This window comes from Babylonia areolata, chromosome 19 (assembly GCF_041734735.1).
Source record: "Babylonia areolata isolate BAREFJ2019XMU chromosome 19, ASM4173473v1, whole genome shotgun sequence".
Classification (NCBI taxonomy): Eukaryota; Metazoa; Mollusca; class Gastropoda; order Neogastropoda; family Buccinidae; genus Babylonia; species Babylonia areolata.
The window spans coordinates 42,102,222-42,107,221 of record NC_134894.1 but is presented as its reverse complement, the minus strand read 5'-3'; positions in this window follow the sequence as shown (position 1 = coordinate 42,107,221).

Sequence of the window (5,000 nt, the reverse complement as noted above, 5' to 3'; positions counted from 1 at the left end):
CTACCCCACCCCCTGCTCGCAAACCTTCTAAAACGATAACATTCAAAATTTTTATTTAGACATGTTTTAATCACTTCATAAAAAATCCTCCTCCTCCTCCTCCTCCTCCTCCTCCTCCTCCTTGGCACCGCGTGGACCGGAACAGTTCACCCAGCAGCATTGTACTGACAAGGACGTAGTCAAGTGTAGAACGGTCTGACCTACACCACCAACCGGCTGGTTACAGACGACGTCATCCACGGAATGAGGGTACAATCAGCAAAGGGTTTGTTTGTATTGTGATCATGAGTAATGAGCTATTTCCACTTCGGTGATGCATCGCCCAACGCTCATTTTGTATCACAGATTCAACATAAGCTTACAGTCTGGCCAGCAGCAAAGTGACAGCTGTATGGTCAATGGTTTCTCCATTACAGCGGGAAGTCATTTACAGTCTGGTATTTTGTGAAGGACTATGACTCTTAAACTAGGGGGGCAAGATTGCACTGGCTCTTAGTGCGGCAGCTTTTGGGGCTAGTTGGCCTTTGGGAACCATGCAAACACCGACTGTCCTAAAACCCTCTTTGCCGAGAGAGTATTCTCCACAATAAAGTTCTAGCCCAGATGGTTGGGACAGCAGTTGCGTCCTTTCTGATGGTCATAGTCGGATACCATTGACTATTATACATACACCTTTGACTATCATACATACATCACAATCCATATATGGGAATCGAACCCGTTGACAATCGCTTACCTGTCGGGAGCATTACCACTTGACCACCGCTCCACATACAGAAGCAGGGACATTGCCAGAAATGCAGACTATCGTTACGTCACCAGCGTGGAACGGCAGCTTTCGTTAGTGACTACGTTAATTGTTTCACCGCCTGGAAAGAAAGACCAGACAAAGAATACCCGTCCTTCCAGTCACAGACCTTGTCTCTGATAATCAGCACCAGGGTTCTGAAGTATTTTTGTGTCGGTTATGGCGTTCCCTCTCTGATATTCTGCTCCCCAGAAAGTACAGTGTACAGATGGTCAAACGAAATCGCCATATAGAAATGACAGTGACGGGCACAATAACCGAGTGGTTAAAGCATTGGACTTTCAATCTGAGAGTCTCGGGTTCGAATCTCGGTAACGGCGCCTGGTGGGTAAAGAGTGGAGATTTTTACGATCTCCCAGGTCAACATATGTGCAGACTTGCTAATCCCTGAACCCCTTTCGTGTGTATACGCGAGCAGAAGATCAAACACGCACGTTAAAGATTCTGTAATCCATGTCAGCGTTCGGTGGGTTATGGAAACAAGAACATATCCAGCATGCACACCCCCGAAAACGGATTATGGCTGTCTACATGGAGGGGTAAAAACGGCCAAACACATAAAAACTTACTCGTGCACATACGATTGAGCGTGGGAGTTGCAGCCCGTGAACGAAGAAGAAGAAGAAATGACAGCCTTCGTCAGTGATTTCGTTGACTGTCTCACTGTACCGCCTGAAACGAAGGACAAGACAAGTAATCCTAGTCCTTCCAATCACGCCTGCATGTTAGTAATAACCATGCCGATCGTGGACTGCGTATTAGGGCTGCGAGACCAAACACACACACTCTTCGAGCACAAACAATGCTATTTCATGTTCCTTGGCTTTCGAAAACTGTATTCACGAAACAGTCTGTTCCTTTATTTCTGGCCAAGCATGACTATGGCTTCATCATCAAGTAATGAAGCGCGACAAACAGCGCAGCATTACATGTGCGGGCCCATCCATTATCTCCATTCATCACCAAAGACGTCATCAGCTACTTCGTTATCCAGGTTAGTCTGGACAGGGCGACCAGACAGATAATTGCAGTCAGTATTTGTTGACCAATGTTTTATACTTATGAACGCAACAACAACAAAAAAAGCACTGTGGTTGGTGTATACCAACGGCGGTGCCTGTGTGATTGGTGGTGGTGGTGGTGGTGATGGTGGTGGTGATGGTGGTGATGGTGGTGATGGTGGTGGTGGTGGTGGTGGTGATGGTGGTGATGGTGGTGATGGTGGTGGTGGTGGTGGTGGTGGTGGTGGTGGCGGCGATGGTGGTGGTGATGATGGTGGTGGTGGTGGTGGTGATGGTGATGGTGGTGATGGCGGTGGTGGTGATTGTGGTGGCGGCGATGGTGGTGGTGATGATGGTGGTGGTGGTGGTGATGGTGGTGGCGGCGATGGTGATGGTGGTGGTGGTGGTGGTGATGGTGGTGGTGGTGATGGTGGTGGTGGTGGTGATGGTGATGGTGGTGGTGGTGATGGTGGAGGTGGTGGTGATGGTGATGGTGGTGATGGTGATGGTGGTGATGGTGGTGGTGGTGATGGTGGTGGTGGTGGTGGTGGTGGTGGTGGTGGTGGTGATGGTGGCGATGGTGATGCTGGTGGTGGTGATGGTGGTGATGGTGACGGGTGGTGGTGGTGGTGATGGTCATGGTGGTGATGGTGGTGGTGGTGGTGGTGATGGTGGCGATGGTGATGGTGGTGGCGGCGATGGTGGTGATGGTGATGGTGGTGGTGGTGATGGTGATGGTGGTGATGGTGGTGGTGGTGATGGTGGTGATGGTGGTGATGGTGGTGGCGGTGATGGTGATGGTGGTGATGGTGGTGGTGGTGATGGTGGTGGTGGTGATGGTGGTGATGATGGTGGTGGTGATGGTGATGGTGGTGATGGTGGTGGCGGCGATGGTGATGGTCGTGGTGGTGATCGTGGTGGCGTCAATGATGGTGATGGTGGTGATGGTGGTGGTGGTGATGGTGGTAGTGGTGGCGGCGGCGATGGTGGTGGTGGTGATGGTGGTGGTGGTGGTGGTGGTGGTGGTGGCGGCGATGGTGATGGTGGTGATGGTGGTGGTGGTGATGGTGGTGGGGGCGATGGTGATGGTGGTGATGGTGGTGGTGATGGTGGTGGCGGTGATGGTGACGGTGGTGATGGTGGTGGTGGTGATGGGGGTGGCGGCGATGGTGATGGTGGTGGTGGTGATGGTGGTGGCGTCGATGGTGGTGATGGTGGTGGCGGCGATGGTGATGGTGGTGATGGTGATGGTGGTGGCGGCGATGGTGGTGATGGTGGTGGTGGTGATGGTGATGGTGGTGATGGTGATGGTGGTGGTGGTGATGGTGGTGGCGTCGATGGTGGTGATGGTGGTGATGGTGGTGGTGGTGATGGTGGTAGTGGTGGCGTCGATGGTGGTGATGGTGGTGGTGGTGGTGATGGTGGTGATGGTGGTGGTGGTGATGGTGTTGATAGTGGTGGTGGTGATGGTGGTGATGGTGATGGTGGTGGTGATGGTGGTGGCGTCGATGGTGGTGATGGTGGTGGTGGTGGTGATGGTGTTGATAGTGGTGGTGGTGATGGTGGTGGTGGTGGTGGCGGCAATGGTGGTGGTGATGATGGCGGTGATAGTGGTGGTGGTTATGGTGGTAATAGTGGTGGTGGTGATGGTGGTGGTGGTGGTGGTGGTAATGGTGGTGGCGGCGATGGTGGTGGTGGTGATGGTGGTGGTGGTGATGGTGATGGTGGTGGTGGTGATGGTGATGGTGGTGATGGTGGTGGCGGCGATGGTGATGGTGGTGGTGGTGATGGTGGTGGCGTCGATGGTGGTGGTGGTGATGGGGGTGGTGATGGTGGTGGCGGTGATGGTGGTGGTGGTGATGGTGGTGGTGGTGATGGTGGTGGTGGTGGTGGTGATGGTGGTGGGGGCGATGGTGATGGTGGTGATGGTGGTGGTGATGGTGGTGGCGGTGATGGTGATGGTGGTGATGGTGGTGGTGGTGATGGTGGTGGCGGTGGTGGTGATGGTGGTGGCGTCGATGGTGATGGTGGTGGTGGTGATGGTGGTGGCGTCGATGGTGGTGATGGTGGTAGTGGTGATGGTGTTGATAGTGGTGCTGGTGATGGTGGTGGTGGTGGTGGCGGCAATGGTGATGGTGGTGGTGGTGATGGTGGTGGCGTCGATGGTGGTGATGGTGGTGGTGGTGATGGTGGTAGTGGTGGCGGCGACGATGGTGGTGGTGGTGATGGTGGTGGTGGTGATGGTGGTGGTGGTGGTGGTGGTGATGGTGGTAGTGGTGGCGGCGGCAATGGTGGTGGTGATGATGGCGGTGATAGTGGTGGTGGTTATGGTAGTAATAGTGGTGGTGGTGATGGTGGTGGTGGTGGTGGTGGTAATGGTGGTGGCGGCGATGGTGGTGGTGGTGATGGTGGTGATGGTGATGGTGGTGATGGTGATGGTGGTGGTGGTGATGGTGGTGGCGGCGATGGTGGTGGTGGTGATGGTGGTGGCGGCGATGGTGGTGGTGGTGATGGTGGTGGTGGTGATGGTGGTGGCGGCGATGGCGGTGGTGGTGATGGTGGTGGCGGCTATGGTGGTGGTGGTGATGGTGGTGGCGGCGATGGTGTTGGTGGTGATGGTGGTGGTGGTGGTGGTGGTGGCGGCGATGGTGGTGGTGGTGGTGATGGTGGTGGCGGCAGTGGTGGTGGTGGTGGTGGTGATGGTGGTGGCGGCGATGGTGGTGGTGGTGATGGTGGTGGTGGTGATGGTGGTGGCGGCGATGGTGGCGGTGGTGATGGTGGTGGTGGTGGTGGTGGTGGTGGTGATGGTGGTGGTGGTGGTGGTGGTGATGGTGGTGATGGTGGTGATGGTGGTGGTGGTGGTGGTGGTGGTGGTGGTGGCGGCGATGGTGGTGGTGATGATGGTGGTGGTGGTGGTGGTGATGGTGATGGTGGTGATGGCGGTGGTGGTGATTGTGGTGGCGGCGATGGTGGTGGTGATGATGGTGGTGGTGGTGGTGATGGTGGTGGCGGCGATGGTGATGGTGGTGGTGGTGGTGGTGATGGTGGTGGTGGTGATGGTGGTGGTGGTGGTGATGGTGATGGTGGTGGTGGTGATGGTGGAGGTGGTGGTGATGGTGATGGTGGTGATGGTGGTGGTGGTGATGGTGGTGGTGGTGATGGTGGTGGTGGTGGTGGTGGTGGTGGTGGTG